We start from the raw sequence: 20,963 nt of genomic DNA, 5'->3' as shown, positions 1-20,963 counted from the left end.
AAACACATATTAGTAGTGTCCTGAGTCAGGAAAGGTAAAAAAACATTCCATTTGGTGATCTGGTTTTTCCCTGGGGAGTTACAGCAAAGTGTATCTCAAATTGGCAAAAGAACTCAATTCAACCAGAAAGTGTTTCTTTTGAACCAAAGCTCAGATTCGAAAAACAAACACATATTAGTAGTGTCCTGAGTCGAGAATGCTAAAAAACAACTCCATTTTGTGATCTGGTGTTTCCCTTGCGAGTAACACCAAAGTATATCTTAGAAATGGCAGAAAAACTCAATTCAACCAGAACCTGTTTCTTTTGAACTAAAGCTCAGATTCGAACAACAAACACATATTAGTCGTGTCCTGAGTCAGGAAAGCTAAAAAAACACTCCATTTTGTGATCTGGTGTTTCCCTGGGGAGTTACAGCAAAGTGTATCTCAAATTGGCAAAAGAACTCAATTCAACCAGAAAGTGTTTCTTTTGAACCAAAGCTCAGATTCGAACAACAAACACATATTAGTAGTGTCCTGAGTCGGGAATGCTAAAAAACAACTCCATTTTGTGATCTGGTGTTTTCCTTGGGAGTTACACCAAAGTATATCTTAGAAATGGCAGAAAAACTCAATTCAACCAGAACCTGTTTCTTTTGAACTAAAGCTCAGATTCGAACAACAAACACATATTAGTAGTGTCCTGAGTCGGGAAAGCTAAAAATACACTCCATTTTGTGATCTGGTGTGTCCCTGGGGAGTTACAGCAAAGTGTATCTCAATTTGGCAAAAGAACTCAATTCAACCAGAAAGTGTTTCTTTTGAACCAAAGCTCAGATTCGAACAACAAACACATATTAGTAGTGTCCTGAGTCGAGAATGCTAAAAAACAACTCCATTTTGTGATCTGGTGTTTCCCTTGGGAGTTACACCAAAGTATATCTTAGAAATGGCAGAAAAACTCAATTCAACCAGAACCTGTTTCTTTTGAACTAAAGCTCAGATTCGAACAACAAACACATATTAGTAGTGTCCTGAGTCAGGAAAGCTAAAAAAACACTCCATTTTGTGATCTGGTTTTTCCCTAGGGAGTTACACCAAAGTATATCTTAGAAATGGCAGAAAAACTCAATTCAACCAGAACCTGTTTCTTTTGAACTAAATCTCAGATTCGAACAACAAACACATATTAGTAGTGTCCTGAGTCGGGAAAGCTAAAAATACACTCCATTTTGTGATCTGGTGTGTCCCTGGGGAGTTACAGCAAAGTGTATCTCAATTTGGCAAAAGAACTCAATTCAACCAGAAAGTGTTTCTTTTGAACCAAAGCTCAGATTCGAACAACAAACACATATTAGTAGTGTCCTGAGTCGAGAATGCTAAAAAACAACTCCATTTTGTGATCTGGTGTTTCCCTTGGGAGTTACACCAAAGTTTATCTTAGAAATGGCAGAAAAGCTCAATTCAACCAGAACCTGTTTCTTTTGAACTAAAGCTCAGATTCGAACAACAAACACATATTAGTAGTGTCCTGAGTCAGGAAACCTAAAAACACATTCAATTTTGTGATCTGGTGTTTCCCTTGGGAATTACACCAAAGTTTATCTTAGAAATGGCAGAAAAGCTCAATTCAACCAGAACCTGTTTCTTTTGAACTAGCGCTCAGATTCGAACAATAAACACATATTAGTAGTGTCCTGCGTCAGGAAACCTAAAAAAACATTCAATTTTGTGATCTGGTGTTTCCCTGGGGAGTTACAGCAAAGTGTATCTCAATTTGGCAAAAGAACTCAATTCAACCAGAAAGTGTTTCTTTTGAACCAAAGCTCAGATTCGAACAACAAACACATATTAGTAGTGTCCTGAGTCGAGAATGCTAAAAAACAACTCCATTTTGTGATCTGGTGTTTCCCTTGCGAGTTACACCAAAGTATATCTTAGAAATGGCAGAAAAATTCAATTCAACCAGAACCTGTTTCTTTTGAACCAAAGCTCAGATTCGAACAACAAACACATATTAGTAGTGTCCTGAGTTGGGAAAGCTAAAAATACACTCCATTTTGTGATCTGGTGTGTCCTTGGGGAGTTACAGCAAAGTGTATCTCAATTTGGCAAAAGAACTCAATTCAACCAGAAAGTGTTTCTTTTGAACCCAAGCTCAGATTCGAACAACAAACACATATTAGTAGTGTCCTGAGTCGGGAATGCTAAAAAACAACTCCATTTTGTGATCTGGTGTTTCCCTTGGGAATTACACCAAAGTTTATCTTAGAAATGGCAGAAAAGCTCAATTCAAACAGGACCTGTTTCTTTTGAACTAAATCTCAGATTCGAACAACAAACACATATTAGTAGTGTCCTGAGTCGGGAAAGCTAAAAATACACTCCATTTTGTGATCTGGTGTTTCCCTTGGGAGTTACCCCAAAGTATATCTTAGAAATGGCAGAAAAACTCAATTCAACCAGAACCTGTTTCTTTTGAACTAAATCTCAGATTCGAACAACAAACACATATTAGTAGTGTCCTGAGTCGGGAAAGCTAAAAATACACTCCATTTTGTGATCTGGTGTGTCCCTGGGGAGTTACAGCAAAGTGTATCTCAATTTGGCAAAAGAACTCAATTCAACCAGAAAGTGTTTCTTTTGAACCAAAGCTCAGATTCGAACAACAAACACATATTAGTAGTGTCCTGAGTCGGGAATGCTAAAAAACAACTCCATTTTGTGATCTGGTGTTTCCCTTGGGAATTACACCAAAGTTTATCTTAGAAATGGCAGAAAAGCTCAATTCAAACAGGACCTGTTTCTTTTGAACTAAATCTCAGATTCGAACAACAAACACATATTAGTAGTGTCCTGAGTCGGGAAAGCTAAAAATACACTCCATTTTGTGATCTGGTGTTTCCCTTGGGAGTTACCCCAAAGTATATCTTAGAAATGGCAGAAAAACTCAATTCAACCAGAACCTGTTTCTTTTGAACTAAATCTCAGATTCGAACAACAAACACATATTAGTAGTGTCCTGAGTCGGGAAAGCTAAAAATACACTCCATTTTGTGATCTGGTGTGTCCCTGGGGAGTTACAGCAAAGTGTATCTCAATTTGGCAAAAGAACTCAATTCAACCAGAAAGTGTTTCTTTTGAACCAAAGCTCAGATTCGAACAACAAACACATATTAGTAGTGTCCTGAGTCGGGAATGCTAAAAAACAACTCCATTTTGTGATCTGGTGTTTCCCTTGGGAGTTACACCAAAGTTTATCTTAGAAATGGCAGAAAAGCTCAATTCAACCAGAACCTGTTTCTTTTGAACTAAAGCTCAGATTCGAACAACAAACACATATTAGTAGTGTCCTGAGTCAGGAAACCTAAAAACACATTCAATTTTGTTATCTGGTGTTTCCCTTGGGAATTACACCAAAGTTTATCTTAGAAATGGCAGAAAAGCTCAATTCAACCAGAACCTGTTTCTTTTGAACTAGCGCTCAGATTCGAACAATAAACACATATTAGTAGTGTCCTGCGTCAGGAAACCTAAAAAAACATTCAATTTTGTGATCTGGTGTTTCCCTGGGGAGTTACAGCAAAGTGTATCTCAATTTGGCAAAAGAACTCAATTCAACCAGAAAGTGTTTCTTTTGAACCAAAGCTCAGATTCGAACAACAAACACATATTAGTAGTGTCCTGAGTCGAGAATGCTAAAAAACAACTCCATTTTGTGATCTGGTGTTTCCCTTGCGAGTTACACCAAAGTATATCTTAGAAATGGCAGAAAAATTCAATTCAACCAGAACCTGTTTCTTTTGAACCAAAGCTCAGATTCGAACAACAAACACATATTAGTAGTGTCCTGAGTTGGGAAAGCTAAAAATACACTCCATTTTGTGATCTGGTGTGTCCCTGGGGAGTTACAGCAAAGTATATCTCAATTTGGCAAAAGAACTCAATTCAACCAGAAAGTGTTTCTTTTGAACCAAAAGCTCAGATTCGAACAACAAACACATATTAGTAGTGTCCTGAGTCGGGAATGCTAAAAAACAACTCCATTTTGTGATCTGGTGTTTCCCTTGGGAATTACACCAAAGTTTATCTTAGAAATGGCAGAAAAGCTCAATTCAATCAGAACCTGTTTCTTTTGAACTAAATCTCAGATTCGAACAACAAACACATATTAGTAGTGTCCTGAGTCGGGAAAGCTAAAAATACACTCCATTTTGTGATCTGGTGTTTCCCTTGGGAGTTACACCAAAGTATATCTTAGAAATGGCAGAAAAATTCAATTCAACCAGAACCTGTTTCTTTTGAACCAAAGCTCAGATTCGAACAACAAACACATATTAGTAGTGTCCTGAGTTGGGAAAGCTAAAAATACACTCCATTTTGTGATCTGGTGTGTCCTTGGGGAGTTACAGCAAAGTGTATCTCAATTTGGCAAAAGAACTCAATTCAACCAGAAAGTGTTTCTTTTGAACCCAAGCTCAGATTCGAACAACAAACACATATTAGTAGTGTCCTGAGTCGGGAATGCTAAAAAACAACTCCATTTTGTGATCTGGTGTTTCCCTTGGGAATTACACCAAAGTTTATCTTAGAAATGGCAGAAAAGCTCAATTCAAACAGGACCTGTTTCTTTTGAACTAAATCTCAGATTCGAACAACAAACACATATTAGTAGTGTCCTGAGTCGGGAAAGCTAAAAATACACTCCATTTTGTGATCTGGTGTTTCCCTTGGGAGTTACCCCAAAGTATATCTTAGAAATGGCAGAAAAACTCAATTCAACCAGAACCTGTTTCTTTTGAACTAAATCTCAGATTCGAACAACAAACACATATTAGTAGTGTCCTGAGTCGGGAAAGCTAAAAATACACTCCATTTTGTGATCTGGTGTGTCCCTGGGGAGTTACAGCAAAGTGTATCTCAATTTGGCAAAAGAACTCAATTCAACCAGAAAGTGTTTCTTTTGAACCAAAGCTCAGATTCGAACAACAAACACATATTAGTAGTGTCCTGAGTCGGGAATGCTAAAAAACAACTCCATTTTGTGATCTGGTGTTTCCCTTGGGAGTTACACCAAAGTTTATCTTAGAAATGGCAGAAAAGCTCAATTCAACCAGAACCTGTTTCTTTTGAACTAAAGCTCAGATTCGAACAACAAACACATATTAGTAGTGTCCTGAGTCAGGAAACCTAAAAACACATTCAATTTTGTTATCTGGTGTTTCCCTTGGGAATTACACCAAAGTTTATCTTAGAAATGGCAGAAAAGCTCAATTCAACCAGAACCTGTTTCTTTTGAACTAGCGCTCAGATTCGAACAATAAACACATATTAGTAGTGTCCTGCGTCAGGAAACCTAAAAAAACATTCAATTTTGTGATCTGGTGTTTCCCTGGGGAGTTACAGCAAAGTGTATCTCAATTTGGCAAAAGAACTCAATTCAACCAGAAAGTGTTTCTTTTGAACCAAAGCTCAGATTCGAACAACAAACACATATTAGTAGTGTCCTGAGTCGAGAATGCTAAAAAACAACTCCATTTTGTGATCTGGTGTTTCCCTTGCGAGTTACACCAAAGTATATCTTAGAAATGGCAGAAAAATTCAATTCAACCAGAACCTGTTTCTTTTGAACCAAAGCTCAGATTCGAACAACAAACACATATTAGTAGTGTCCTGAGTTGGGAAAGCTAAAAATACACTCCATTTTGTGATCTGGTGTGTCCCTGGGGAGTTACAGCAAAGTATATCTCAATTTGGCAAAAGAACTCAATTCAACCAGAAAGTGTTTCTTTTGAACCAAAAGCTCAGATTCGAACAACAAACACATATTAGTAGTGTCCTGAGTCGGGAATGCTAAAAAACAACTCCATTTTGTGATCTGGTGTTTCCCTTGGGAATTACACCAAAGTTTATCTTAGAAATGGCAGAAAAGCTCAATTCAATCAGAACCTGTTTCTTTTGAACTAAATCTCAGATTCGAACAACAAACACATATTAGTAGTGTCCTGAGTCGGGAAAGCTAAAAATACACTCCATTTTGTGATCTGGTGTTTCCCTTGGGAGTTACACCAAAGTATATCTTAGAAATGGCAGAAAAACTCAATTCAACCAGAACCTGTTTCTTTTGAACTAAATCTCAGATTCGAACAACAAACACATATTAGTAGTGTCCTGAGTCGGGAATGCTAAAAAACAACTCCATTTTTGATCTGGTGTTTCCCTTGGGAGTTACACCAAAGTTTATCTTAGAAATGGCAGAAAAGCTCAATTCAACCAGAACCTGGTTCTTTTGAACTAAAGCTCAGATTCGAACAACAAACACATATTAGTAGTGTCCTGAGTCAGGAAAGCTAAAAAAACATTCCATTTGGTGATCTGGTTTTTCCCTGGGGAGTTACAGCAAAGTGTATCTCAAATTGGCAAAAGAACTCAATTCAACCAGAAAGTGTTTCTTTTGAACCAAAGCTCAGATTCGAACAACAAACACATATTAGTAGTGTCCTGAGTCGGGAATGCTAAAAATCAACTCCATTTTGTGATCTGGTGTTTACCTTGGGTGTTACACCAAAGTATATCTTAGAAATGGCAGAAAAACTCAATTCAACCAGAACCTGTTTCTTTTGAACTAAAGCTCAGATTCGAACAACAAACACATATTAGTAGTGTCCTGAGTCAGGAAAGCTAAAAAAACACTCCATTTTGTGATCTGGTTTTTCCCTTGGGAGTTACACCAAAGTATATCTTAGAAATGGCAGAAAAACTCAATTCAACCAGAACCTGTTTCTTTTGAACTAAATCTCAGATTCGAACAACAAACACATATTAGTAGTGTCCTGAGTCGGGAAAGCTAAAAATACACTCCATTTTGTGATCTGGTGTGTCCCTGGGGAGTTACAGCAAAGTGTATCTCAATTTGGCAAAATAACTCAATTCAACCAGAAAGTGTTTCTTTTGAACCAAAGCTCAGATTCGAAAAACAAACACATATTAGTAGTGTCCTGAGTCGAAAATGCTAAAAAACAACTCCATTTTGTGATCTGGTGTTTCCCTTGCGAGTAACACCAAAGTATATCTTAGAAATGGCAGAAAAACTCAATTCAACCAGAACCTGTTTCTTTTGAACTAAAGCTCAGATTCGAACAACAAACACATATTAGTCGTGTCCTGAGTCAGGAAAGCTAAAAAAACACTCCATTTTGTGATCTGGTGTTTCCCTGGGGAGTTACAGCAAAGTGTATCTCAAATTGGCAAAAGAACTCAATTCAACCAGAAAGTGTTTCTTTTGAACCAAAGCTCAGATTCGAACAACAAACACATATTAGTAGTGTCCTGAGTCGGGAATGCTAAAAAACAACTCCATTTTGTGATCTGGTGTTTTCCTTGGGAGTTACACCAAAGTATATCTTAGAAATGGCAGAAAAACTCAATTCAACCAGAACCTGTTTCTTTTGAACTAAAGCTCAGATTCGAACAACAAACACATATTAGTAGTGTCCTGAGTCGGGAAAGCTAAAAATACACTCCATTTTGTGATCTGGTGTGTCCCTGGGGAGTTACAGCAAAGTGTATCTCAATTTGGCAAAAGAACTCAATTCAACCAGAAAGTGTTTCTTTTGAACCAAAGCTCAGATTCGAACAACAAACACATATTAGTAGTGTCCTGAGTCGAGAATGCTAAAAAACAACTCCATTTTGTGATCTGGTGTTTCCCTTGGGAGTTACACCAAAGTATATCTTAGAAATGGCAGAAAAACTCAATTCAACCAGAACCTGTTTCTTTTGAACTAAAGCTCAGATTCGAACAACAAACACATATTAGTAGTGTCCTGAGTCAGGAAAGCTAAAAAAACACTCCATTTTGTGATCTGGTTTTTCCCTAGGGAGTTACACCAAAGTATATCTTAGAAATGGCAGAAAAACTCAATTCAACCAGAACCTGTTTCTTTTGAACTAAATCTCAGATTCGAACAACAAACACATATTAGTAGTGTCCTGAGTCGGGAAAGCTAAAAATACACTCCATTTTGTGATCTGGTGTGTCCCTGGGGAGTTACAGCAAAGTGTATCTCAATTTGGCAAAAGAACTCAATTCAACCAGAAAGTGTTTCTTTTGAACCAAAGCTCAGATTCGAACAACAAACACATATTAGTAGTGTCCTGAGTCAGGAAACCTAAAAACACATTCAATTTTGTGATCTGGTGTTTCCCTTGGGAATTACACCAAAGTTTATCTTAGAAATGGCAGAAAAGCTCAATTCAACCAGAACCTGTTTCTTTTGAACTAGCGCTCAGATTCGAACAATAAACACATATTAGTAGTGTCCTGCGTCAGGAAACCTAAAAAAACATTCAATTTTGTGATCTGGTGTTTCCCTGGGGAGTTACAGCAAAGTGTATCTCAATTTGGCAAAAGAACTCAATTCAACCAGAAAGTGTTTCTTTTGAACCAAAGCTCAGATTCGAACAACAAACACATATTAGTAGTGTCCTGAGTCGAGAATGCTAAAAAACAACTCCATTTTGTGATCTGGTGTTTCCCTTGCGAGTTACCCCAAAGTATATCTTAGAAATGGCAGAAAAATTCAATTCAACCAGAACCTGTTTCTTTTGAACCAAAGCTCAGATTCGAACAACAAACACATATTAGTAGTGTCCTGAGTTGGGAAAGCTAAAAATACACTCCATTTTGTGATCTGGTGTGTCCTTGGGGAGTTACAGCAAAGTGTATCTCAATTTGGCAAAAGAACTCAATTCAACCAGAAAGTGTTTCTTTTGAACCCAAGCTCAGATTCGAACAACAAACACATATTAGTAGTGTCCTGAGTCGGGAATGCTAAAAAACAACTCCATTTTGTGATCTGGTGTTTCCCTTGGGAATTACACCAAAGTTTATCTTAGAAATGGCAGAAAAGCTCAATTCAATCAGAACCTGTTTCTTTTGAACTAAATCTCAGATTCGAACAACAAACACATATTAGTAGTGTCCTGAGTCGGGAAAGCTAAAAATACACTCCATTTTGTGATCTGGTGTTTCCCTTGGGAGTTACCCCAAAGTATATCTTAGAAATGGCAGAAAAACTCAATTCAACCAGAACCTGTTTCTTTTGAACTAAATCTCAGATTCGAACAACAAACACATATTAGTAGTGTCCTGAGTCGGGAAAGCTAAAAATACACTCCATTTTGTGATCTGGTGTGTCCCTGGGGAGTTACAGCAAAGTGTATCTCAATTTGGCAAAAGAACTCAATTCAACCAGAAAGTGTTTCTTTTGAACCAAAGCTCAGATTCGAACAACAAACACATATTAGTAGTGTCCTGAGTCGGGAATGCTAAAAAACAACTCCATTTTGTGATCTGGTGTTTCCCTTGGGAGTTACACCAAAGTTTATCTTAGAAATGGCAGAAAAGCTCAATTCAACCAGAACCTGTTTCTTTTGAACTAAAGCTCAGATTCGAACAACAAACACATATTAGTAGTGTCCTGAGTCAGGAAACCTAAAAACACATTCAATTTTGTGATCTGGTGTTTCCCTTGGGAATTACACCAAAGTTTATCTTAGAAATGGCAGAAAAGCTCAATTCAACCAGAACCTGTTTCTTTTGAACTAGCGCTCAGATTCGAACAATAAACACATATTAGTAGTGTCCTGCGTCAGGAAACCTAAAAAAACATTCAATTTTGTGATCTGGTGTTTCCCTGGGGAGTTACAGCAAAGTGTATCTCAATTTGGCAAAAGAACTCAATTCAACCAGAAAGTGTTTCTTTTGAACCAAAGCTCAGATTCGAACAACAAACACATATTAGTAGTGTCCTGAGTCGAGAATGCTAAAAAACAACTCCATTTTGTGATCTGGTGTTTCCCTTGCGAGTTACACCAAAGTATATCTTAGAAATGGCAGAAAAATTCAATTCAACCAGAACCTGTTTCTTTTGAACCAAAGCTCAGATTCGAACAACAAACACATATTAGTAGTGTCCTGAGTTGGGAAAGCTAAAAATACACTCCATTTTGTGATCTGGTGTGTCCCTGGGGAGTTACAGCAAAGTATATCTCAATTTGGCAAAAGAACTCAATTCAACCAGAAAGTGTTTCTTTTGAACCAAAAGCTCAGATTCGAACAACAAACACATATTAGTAGTGTCCTGAGTCGGGAATGCTAAAAAACAACTCCATTTTGTGATCTGGTGTTTCCCTTGGGAATTACACCAAAGTTTATCTTAGAAATGGCAGAAAAGCTCAATTCAATCAGAACCTGTTTCTTTTGAACTAAATCTCAGATTCGAACAACAAACACATATTAGTAGTGTCCTGAGTCGGGAAAGCTAAAAATACACTCCATTTTGTGATCTGGTGTTTCCCTTGGGAGTTACACCAAAGTATATCTTAGAAATGGCAGAAAAACTCAATTCAACCAGAACCTGTTTCTTTTGAACTAAATCTCAGATTCGAACAACAAACACATATTAGTAGTGTCCTGAGTCGGGAATGCTAAAAAACAACTCCATTTTTGATCTGGTGTTTCCCTTGGGAGTTACACCAAAGTTTATCTTAGAAATGGCAGAAAAGCTCAATTCAACCAGAACCTGGTTCTTTTGAACTAAAGCTCAGATTCGAACAACAAACACATATTAGTAGTGTCCTGAGTCAGGAAAGCTAAAAAAACATTCCATTTGGTGATCTGGTTTTTCCCTGGGGAGTTACAGCAAAGTGTATCTCAAATTGGCAAAAGAACTCAATTCAACCAGAAAGTGTTTCTTTTGAACCAAAGCTCAGATTCGAACAACAAACACATATTAGTAGTGTCCTGAGTCGGGAATGCTAAAAATCAACTCCATTTTGTGATCTGGTGTTTACCTTGGGAGTTACACCAAAGTATATCTTAGAAATGGCAGAAAAACTCAATTCAACCAGAACCTGTTTCTTTTGAACTAAAGCTCAGATTCGAACAACAAACACATATTAGTAGTGTCCTGAGTCAGGAAAGCTAAAAAAACACTCCATTTTGTGATCTGGTTTTTCCCTTGGGAGTTACACCAAAGTATATCTTAGAAATGGCAGAAAAACTCAATTCAACCAGAACCTGTTTCTTTTGAACTAAATCTCAGATTCGAACAACAAACACATATTAGTAGTGTCCTGAGTCGGGAAAGCTAAAAATACACTCCATTTTGTGATCTGGTGTGTCCCTGGGGAGTTACAGCAAAGTGTATCTCAATTTGGCAAAAGAACTCAATTCAACCAGAAAGTGTTTCTTTTGAACCAAAGCTCAGATTCGAAAAACAAACACATATTAGTAGTGTCCTGAGTCGAAAATGCTAAAAAACAACTCCATTTTGTGATCTGGTGTTTCCCTTGCGAGTAACACCAAAGTATATCTTAGAAATGGCAGAAAAACTCAATTCAACCAGAACCTGTTTCTTTTGAACTAAAGCTCAGATTCGAACAACAAACACATATTAGTCGTGTCCTGAGTCAGGAAAGCTAAAAAAACACTCCATTTTGTGATCTGGTGTTTCCCTGGGGAGTTACAGCAAAGTGTATCTCAAATTGGCAAAAGAACTCAATTCAACCAGAAAGTGTTTCTTTTGAACCAAAGCTCAGATTCGAACAACAAACACATATTAGTAGTGTCCTGAGTCGGGAATGCTAAAAAACAACTCCATTTTGTGATCTGGTGTTTTCCTTGGGAGTTACACCAAAGTATATCTTAGAAATGGCAGAAAAACTCAATTCAACCAGAACCTGTTTCTTTTGAACTAAAGCTCAGATTCGAACAACAAACACATATTAGTAGTGTCCTGAGTCGGGAAAGCTAAAAATACACTCCATTTTGTGATCTGGTGTGTCCCTGGGGAGTTACAGCAAAGTGTATCTCAATTTGGCAAAAGAACTCAATTCAACCAGAAAGTGTTTCTTTTGAACCAAAGCTCAGATTCGAACAACAAACACATATTAGTAGTGTCCTGAGTTGGGAAAGCTAAAAATACACTCCATTTTGTGATCTGGTGTGTCCCTGGGGAGTTACAGCAAAGTATATCTCAATTTGGCAAAAGAACTCAATTCAACCAGAAAGTGTTTCTTTTGAACCAAAAGCTCAGATTCGAACAACAAACACATATTAGTAGTGTCCTGAGTCGGGAATGCTAAAAAACAACTCCATTTTGTGATCTGGTGTTTCCCTTGGGAATTACACCAAAGTTTATCTTAGAAATGGCAGAAAAGCTCAATTCAATCAGAACCTGTTTCTTTTGAACTAAATCTCAGATTCGAACAACAAACACATATTAGTAGTGTCCTGAGTCGGGAAAGCTAAAAATACACTCCATTTTGTGATCTGGTGTTTCCCTTGGGAGTTACACCAAAGTATATCTTAGAAATGGCAGAAAAACTCAATTCAACCAGAACCTGTTTCTTTTGAACTAAATCTCAGATTCGAACAACAAACACATATTAGTAGTGTCCTGAGTCGGGAATGCTAAAAAACAACTCCATTTTTGATCTGGTGTTTCCCTTGGGAGTTACACCAAAGTTTATCTTAGAAATGGCAGAAAAGCTCAATTCAACCAGAACCTGGTTCTTTTGAACTAAAGCTCAGATTCGAACAACAAACACATATTAGTAGTGTCCTGAGTCAGGAAAGCTAAAAAAACATTCCATTTGGTGATCTGGTTTTTCCCTGGGGAGTTACAGCAAAGTGTATCTCAAATTGGCAAAAGAACTCAATTCAACCAGAAAGTGTTTCTTTTGAACCAAAGCTCAGATTCGAACAACAAACACATATTAGTAGTGTCCTGAGTCGGGAATGCTAAAAATCAACTCCATTTTGTGATCTGGTGTTTACCTTGGGTGTTACACCAAAGTATATCTTAGAAATGGCAGAAAAACTCAATTCAACCAGAACCTGTTTCTTTTGAACTAAAGCTCAGATTCGAACAACAAACACATATTAGTAGTGTCCTGAGTCAGGAAAGCTAAAAAAACACTCCATTTTGTGATCTGGTTTTTCCCTTGGGAGTTACACCAAAGTATATCTTAGAAATGGCAGAAAAACTCAATTCAACCAGAACCTGTTTCTTTTGAACTAAATCTCAGATTCGAACAACAAACACATATTAGTAGTGTCCTGAGTCGGGAAAGCTAAAAATACACTCCATTTTGTGATCTGGTGTGTCCCTGGGGAGTTACAGCAAAGTGTATCTCAATTTGGCAAAATAACTCAATTCAACCAGAAAGTGTTTCTTTTGAACCAAAGCTCAGATTCGAAAAACAAACACATATTAGTAGTGTCCTGAGTCGAAAATGCTAAAAAACAACTCCATTTTGTGATCTGGTGTTTCCCTTGCGAGTAACACCAAAGTATATCTTAGAAATGGCAGAAAAACTCAATTCAACCAGAACCTGTTTCTTTTGAACTAAAGCTCAGATTCGAACAACAAACACATATTAGTCGTGTCCTGAGTCAGGAAAGCTAAAAAAACACTCCATTTTGTGATCTGGTGTTTCCCTGGGGAGTTACAGCAAAGTGTATCTCAAATTGGCAAAAGAACTCAATTCAACCAGAAAGTGTTTCTTTTGAACCAAAGCTCAGATTCGAACAACAAACACATATTAGTAGTGTCCTGAGTCGGGAATGCTAAAAAACAACTCCATTTTGTGATCTGGTGTTTTCCTTGGGAGTTACACCAAAGTATATCTTAGAAATGGCAGAAAAACTCAATTCAACCAGAACCTGTTTCTTTTGAACTAAAGCTCAGATTCGAACAACAAACACATATTAGTAGTGTCCTGAGTCGGGAAAGCTAAAAATACACTCCATTTTGTGATCTGGTGTGTCCCTGGGGAGTTACAGCAAAGTGTATCTCAATTTGGCAAAAGAACTCAATTCAACCAGAAAGTGTTTCTTTTGAACCAAAGCTCAGATTCGAACAACAAACACATATTAGTAGTGTCCTGAGTCGAGAATGCTAAAAAACAACTCCATTTTGTGATCTGGTGTTTCCCTTGGGAGTTACACCAAAGTATATCTTAGAAATGGCAGAAAAACTCAATTCAACCAGAACCTGTTTCTTTTGAACTAAAGCTCAGATTCGAACAACAAACACATATTAGTAGTGTCCTGAGTCAGGAAAGCTAAAAAAACACTCCATTTTGTGATCTGGTTTTTCCCTAGGGAGTTACACCAAAGTATATCTTAGAAATGGCAGAAAAACTCAATTCAACCAGAACCTGTTTCTTTTGAACTAAATCTCAGATTCGAACAACAAACACATATTAGTAGTGTCCTGAGTCGGGAAAGCTAAAAATACACTCCATTTTGTGATCTGGTGTGTCCCTGGGGAGTTACAGCAAAGTGTATCTCAATTTGGCAAAAGAACTCAATTCAACCAGAACCTGTTTCTTTTGAACTAAAGCTCAGATTCGAACAACAAACACATATTAGTAGTGTCCTGAGTCAGGAAAGCTAAAAAAACACTCCATTTTGTGATCTGGTTTTTCCCTTGGGAGTTACACCAAAGTATATCTTAGAAATGGCAGAAAAACTCAATTCAACCAGAACCTGTTTCTTTTGAACTAAATCTCAGATTCGAACAACAAACACATATTAGTAGTGTCCTGAGTCGGGAAAGCTAAAAATACACTCCATTTTGTGATCTGGTGTGTCCCTGGGGAGTTACAGCAAAGTGTATCTCAATTTGGCAAAATAACTCAATTCAACCAGAAAGTGTTTCTTTTGAACCAAAGCTCAGATTCGAAAAACAAACACATATTAGTAGTGTCCTGAGTCGAAAATGCTAAAAAACAACTCCATTTTGTGATCTGGTGTTTCCCTTGCGAGTAACACCAAAGTATATCTTAGAAATGGCAGAAAAACTCAATTCAACCAGAACCTGTTTCTTTTGAACTAAAGCTCAGATTCGAACAACAAACACATATTAGTCGTGTCCTGAGTCAGGAAAGCTAAAAAAACACTCCATTTTGTGATCTGGTGTTTCCCTGGGGAGTTACAGCAAAGTGTATCTCAAATTGGCAAAAGAACTCAATTCAACCAGAAAGTGTTTCTTTTGAACCAAAGCTCAGATTCGAACAACAAACACATATTAGTAGTGTCCTGAGTCGGGAATGCTAAAAAACAACTCCATTTTGTGATCTGGTGTTTTCCTTGGGAGTTACACCAAAGTATATCTTAGAAATGGCAGAAAAACTCAATTCAACCAGAACCTGTTTCTTTTGAACTAAAGCTCAGATTCGAACAACAAACACATATTAGTAGTGTCCTGAGTCGGGAAAGCTAAAAATACACTCCATTTTGTGATCTGGTGTGTCCCTGGGGAGTTACAGCAAAGTGTATCTCAATTTGGCAAAAGAACTCAATTCAACCAGAAAGTGTTTCTTTTGAACCAAAGCTCAGATTCGAACAACAAACACATATTAGTAGTGTCCTGAGTCGAGAATGCTAAAAAACAACTCCATTTTGTGATCTGGTGTTTCCCTTGGGAGTTACACCAAAGTATATCTTAGAAATGGCAGAAAAACTCAATTCAACCAGAACCTGTTTCTTTTGAACTAAAGCTCAGATTCGAACAACAAACACATATTAGTAGTGTCCTGAGTCAGGAAAGCTAAAAAAACACTCCATTTTGTGATCTGGTTTTTCCCTAGGGAGTTACACCAAAGTATATCTTAGAAATGGCAGAAAAACTCAATTCAACCAGAACCTGTTTCTTTTGAACTAAATCTCAGATTCGAACAACAAACACATATTAGTAGTGTCCTGAGTCGGGAAAGCTAAAAATACACTCCATTTTGTGATCTGGTGTGTCCCTGGGGAGTTACAGCAAAGTGTATCTCAATTTGGCAAAAGAACTCAATTCAACCAGAAAGTGTTTCTTTTGAACCAAAGCTCAGATTCGAACAACAAACACATATTAGTAGTGTCCTGAGTCGAGAATGCTAAAAAACAACTCCATTTTGTGATCTGGTGTTTCCCTTGGGAGTTACACCAAAGTTTATCTTAGAAATGGCAGAAAAGCTCAATTCAACCAGAACCTGTTTCTTTTGAACTAAAGCTCAGATTCGAACAACAAACACATATTAGTAGTGTCCTGAGTCAGGAAACCTAAAAACACATTCAATTTTGTGATCTGGTGTTTCCCTTGGGAATTACACCAAAGTTTATCTTAGAAATGGCAGAAAAGCTCAATTCAACCAGAACCTGTTTCTTTTGAACTAGCGCTCAGATTCGAACAATAAACACATATTAGTAGTGTCCTGCGTCAGGAAACCTAAAAAAACATTCAATTTTGTGATCTGGTGTTTCCCTGGGGAGTTACAGCAAAGTGTATCTCAATTTGGCAAAAGAACTCAATTCAACCAGAAAGTGTTTCTTTTGAACCAAAGCTCAGATTCGAACAACAAACACATATTAGTAGTGTCCTGAGTCGAGAATGCTAAAAAACAACTCCATTTTGTGATCTGGTGTTTCCCTTGCGAGTTACCCCAAAGTATATCTTAGAAATGGCAGAAAAATTCAATTCAACCAGAACCTGTTTCTTTTGAACCAAAGCTCAGATTCGAACAACAAACACATATTAGTAGTGTCCTGAGTTGGGAAAGCTAAAAATACACTCCATTTTGTGATCTGGTGTGTCCTTGGGGAGTTACAGCAAAGTGTATCTCAATTTGGCAAAAGAACTCAATTCAACCAGAAAGTGTTTCTTTTGAACCCAAGCTCAGATTCGAACAACAAACACATATTAGTAGTGTCCTGAGTCGGGAATGCTAAAAAACAACTCCATTTTGTGATCTGGTGTTTCCCTTGGGAATTACACCAAAGTTTATCTTAGAAATGGCAGAAAAGCTCAATTCAATCAGAACCTGTTTCTTTTGAACTAAATCTCAGATTCGAACAACAAACACATATTAGTAGTGTCCTGAGTCGGGAAAGCTAAAAATACACTCCATTTTGTGATCTGGTGTTTCCCTTGGGAGTTACCCCAAAGTATATCTTAGAAATGGCAGAAAAACTCAATTCAACCAGAACCTGTTTCTTTTGAACTAAATCTCAGATTCGAACAACAAACACATATTAGTAGTGTCCTGAGTCGGGAAAGCTAAAAATACACTCCATTTTGTGATCTGGTGTGTCCCTGGGGAGTTACAGCAAAGTGTATCTCAATTTGGCAAAAGAACTCAATTCAACCAGAAAGTGTTTCTTTTGAACCAAAGCTCAGATTCGAACAACAAACACATATTAGTAGTGTCCTGAGTCGGGAATGCTAAAAAACAACTCCATTTTGTGATCTGGTGTTTCCCTTGGGAGTTACACCAAAGTTTATCTTAGAAATGGCAGAAAAGCTCAATTCAACCAGAACCTGTTTCTTTTGAACTAAAGCTCAGATTCGAACAACAAACACATATTAGTAGTGTCCTGAGTCAGGAAACCTAAAAACACATTCAATTTTGTGATCTGGTGTTTCCCTTGGGAATTACACCAAAGTTTATCTTAGAAATGGCAGAAAAGCTCAATTCAACCAGAACCTGTTTCTTTTGAACTAGCGCTCAGATTCGAACAATAAACACATATTAGTAGTGTCCTGCGTCAGGAAACCTAAAAAAACATTCAATTTTGTGATCTGGTGTTTCCCTGGGGAGTTACAGCAAAGTGTATCTCAATTTGGCAAAAGAACTCAATTCAACCAGAAAGTGTTTCTTTTGAACCAAAGCTCAGATTCGAACAACAAACACATATTAGTAGTGTCCTGAGTCGAGAATGCTAAAAAACAACTCCATTTTGTGATCTGGTGTTTCCCTTGCGAGTTACACCAAAGTATATCTTAGAAATGGCAGAAAAATTCAATTCAACCAGAACCTGTTTCTTTTGAACCAAAGCTCAGATTCGAACAACAAACACATATTAGTAGTGTCCTGAGTTGGGAAAGCTAAAAATACACTCCATTTTGTGATCTGGTGTGTCCCTGGGGAGTTACAGCAAAGTATATCTCAATTTGGCAAAAGAACTCAATTCAACCAGAAAGTGTTTCTTTTGAACCAAAAGCTCAGATTCGAACAACAAACACATATTAGTAGTGTCCTGAGTCGGGAATGCTAAAAAACAACTCCATTTTGTGATCTGGTGTTTCCCTTGGGAATTACACCAAAGTTTATCTTAGAAATGGCAGAAAAGCTCAATTCAATCAGAACCTGTTTCTTTTGAACTAAATCTCAGATTCGAACAACAAACACATATTAGTAGTGTCCTGAGTCGGGAAAGCTAAAAATACACTCCATTTTGTGATCTGGTGTTTCCCTTGGGAGTTACACCAAAGTATATCTTAGAAATGGCAGAAAAACTCAATTCAACCAGAACCTGTTTCTTTTGAACTAAATCTCAGATTCGAACAACAAACACATATTAGTAGTGTCCTGAGTCGGGAATGCTAAAAAACAACTCCATTTTTGATCTGGTGTTTCCCTTGGGAGTTACACCAAAGTTTATCTTAGAAATGGCAGAAAAGCTCAATTCAACCAGAACCTGGTTCTTTTGAACTAAAGCTCAGATTCGAACAACAAACACATATTAGTAGTGTCCTGAGTCAGGAAAGCTAAAAAAACATTCCATTTGGTGATCTGGTTTTTCCCTGGGGAGTTACAGCAAAGTGTATCTCAAATTGGCAAAAGAACTCAATTCAACCAGAAAGTGTTTCTTTTGAACCAAAGCTCAGATTCGAACAACAAACACATATTAGTAGTGTCCTGAGTCGGGAATGCTAAAAATCAACTCCATTTTGTGATCTGGTGTTTACCTTGGGAGTTACACCAAAGTATATCTTAGAAATGGCAGAAAAACTCAATTCAACCAGAACCTGTTTCTTTTGAACTAAAGCTCAGATTCGAACAACAAACACATATTAGTAGTGTCCTGAGTCAGGAAAGCTAAAAAAACACTCCATTTTGTGATCTGGTTTTTCCCTTGGGAGTTACACCAAAGTATATCTTAGAAATGGCAGAAAAACTCAATTCAACCAGAACCTGTTTCTTTTGAACTAAATCTCAGATTCGAACAACAAACACATATTAGTAGTGTCCTGAGTCGGGAAAGCTAAAAATACACTCCATTTTGTGATCTGGTGTGTCCCTGGGGAGTTACAGCAAAGTGTATCTCAATTTGGCAAAAGAACTCAATTCAACCAGAAAGTGTTTCTTTTGAACCAAAGCTCAGATTCGAAAAACAAACACATATTAGTAGTGTCCTGAGTCGAAAATGCTAAAAAACAACTCCATTTTGTGATCTGGTGTTTCCCTTGCGAGTAACACCAAAGTATATCTTAGAAATGGCAGAAAAACTCAATTCAACCAGAACCTGTTTCTTTTGAACTAAAGCTCAGATTCGAACAACAAACACATATTAGTCGTGTCCTGAGTCAGGAAAGCTAAAAAAACACTCCATTTTGTGATCTGGTGTTTCCCTGGGGAGTTACAGCAAAGTGTATCTCAAATTGGCAAAAGAACTCAATTCAACCAGAAAGTGTTTCTTTTGAACCAAAGCTCAGATTCGAACAACAAACACATATTAGTAGTGTCCTGAGTCGGGAATGCTAAAAAACAACTCCATTTTGTGATCTGGTGTTTTCCTTGGGAGTTACACCAAAGTATATCTTAGAAATGGCAGAAAAACTCAATTCAACCAGAACCTGTTTCTTTTGAACTAAAGCTCAGATTCGAACAACAAACACATATTAGTAGTGTCCTGAGTCGGGAAAGCTAAAAATACACTCCATTTTGTGATCTGGTGTGTCCCTGGGGAGTTACAGCAAAGTGTATCTCAATTTGGCAAAAGAACTCAATTCAACCAGAAAGTGTTTCTTTTGAACCAAAGCTCAGATTCGAACAACAAACACATATTAGTAGTGTCCTGAGTCGAGAATGCTAAAAAACAACTCCATTTTGTGATCTGGTGTTTCCCTTGGGAGTTACACCAAAGTATATCTTAGAAATGGCAGAAAAACTCAATTCAACCAGAACCTGTTTCTTTTGAACTAAAGCTCAGATTCGAACAACAAACACATATTAGTAGTGTCCTGAGTCAGGAAAGCTAAAAAAACACTCCATTTTGTGATCTGGTTTTTCCCTAGGGAGTTACACCAAAGTATATCTTAGAAATGGCAGAAAAACTCAATTCAACCAGAACCTGTTTCTTTTGAACTAAATCTCAGATTCGAACAACAAACACATATTAGTAGTGTCCTGAGTCGGGAAAGCTAAAAATACACTCCATTTTGTGATCTGGTGTGTCCCTGGGGAGTTACAGCAAAGTGTATCTCAATTTGGCAAAAGAACTCAATTCAACCAGAAAGTGTTTCTTTTGAACCAAAGCTCAGATTCGAACAACAAACACATATTAGTAGTGTCCTGAGTCGAGAATGCTAAAAAACAACTCCATTTTGTGATCTGGTGTTTCCCTTGGGAGTTACACCAAAGTTTATCTTAGAAATGGCAGAAAAGCTCAATTCAACCAGAACCTGTTTCTTTTGAACTAAAGCTCAGATTCGAACAACAAACACATATTAGTAGTGTCCTGAGTCAGGAAACCTAAAAACACATTCAATTTTGTGATCTGGTGTTTCCCTTGGGAATTACACCAAAGTTTATCTTAGAAATGGCAGAAAAGCTCAATTCAACCAGAACCTGTTTCTTTTGAACTAGCGCTCAGATTCGAACAATAAACACATATTAGTAGTGTCCTGCGTCAGGAAACCTAAAAAAACATTCAATTTTGTGATCTGGTGTTTCCCTGGGGAGTTACAGCAAAGTGTATCTCAATTTGGCAAAAGAACTCAATTCAACCAGAAAGTGTTTCTTTTGAACCAAAGCTCAGATTCGAACAACAAACACATATTAGTAGTGTCCTGAGTCGAGAATGCTAAAAAACAACTCCATTTTGTGATCTGGTGTTTCCCTTGCGAGTTACACCAAAGTATATC

The sequence above is a fragment of the Thamnophis sirtalis genome, unplaced genomic scaffold (genome assembly GCF_051295495.1).
Source record: "Thamnophis sirtalis isolate CommonGarterSnake01/CBP01778 unplaced genomic scaffold, rThaSir2_p1.2 scaffold_6, whole genome shotgun sequence".
Taxonomy (NCBI): domain Eukaryota; kingdom Metazoa; phylum Chordata; class Lepidosauria; order Squamata; family Natricidae; genus Thamnophis; species Thamnophis sirtalis.
The sequence above is the reverse complement of the archived record's forward strand: the minus strand, read 5'-3'. Positions refer to the sequence as shown.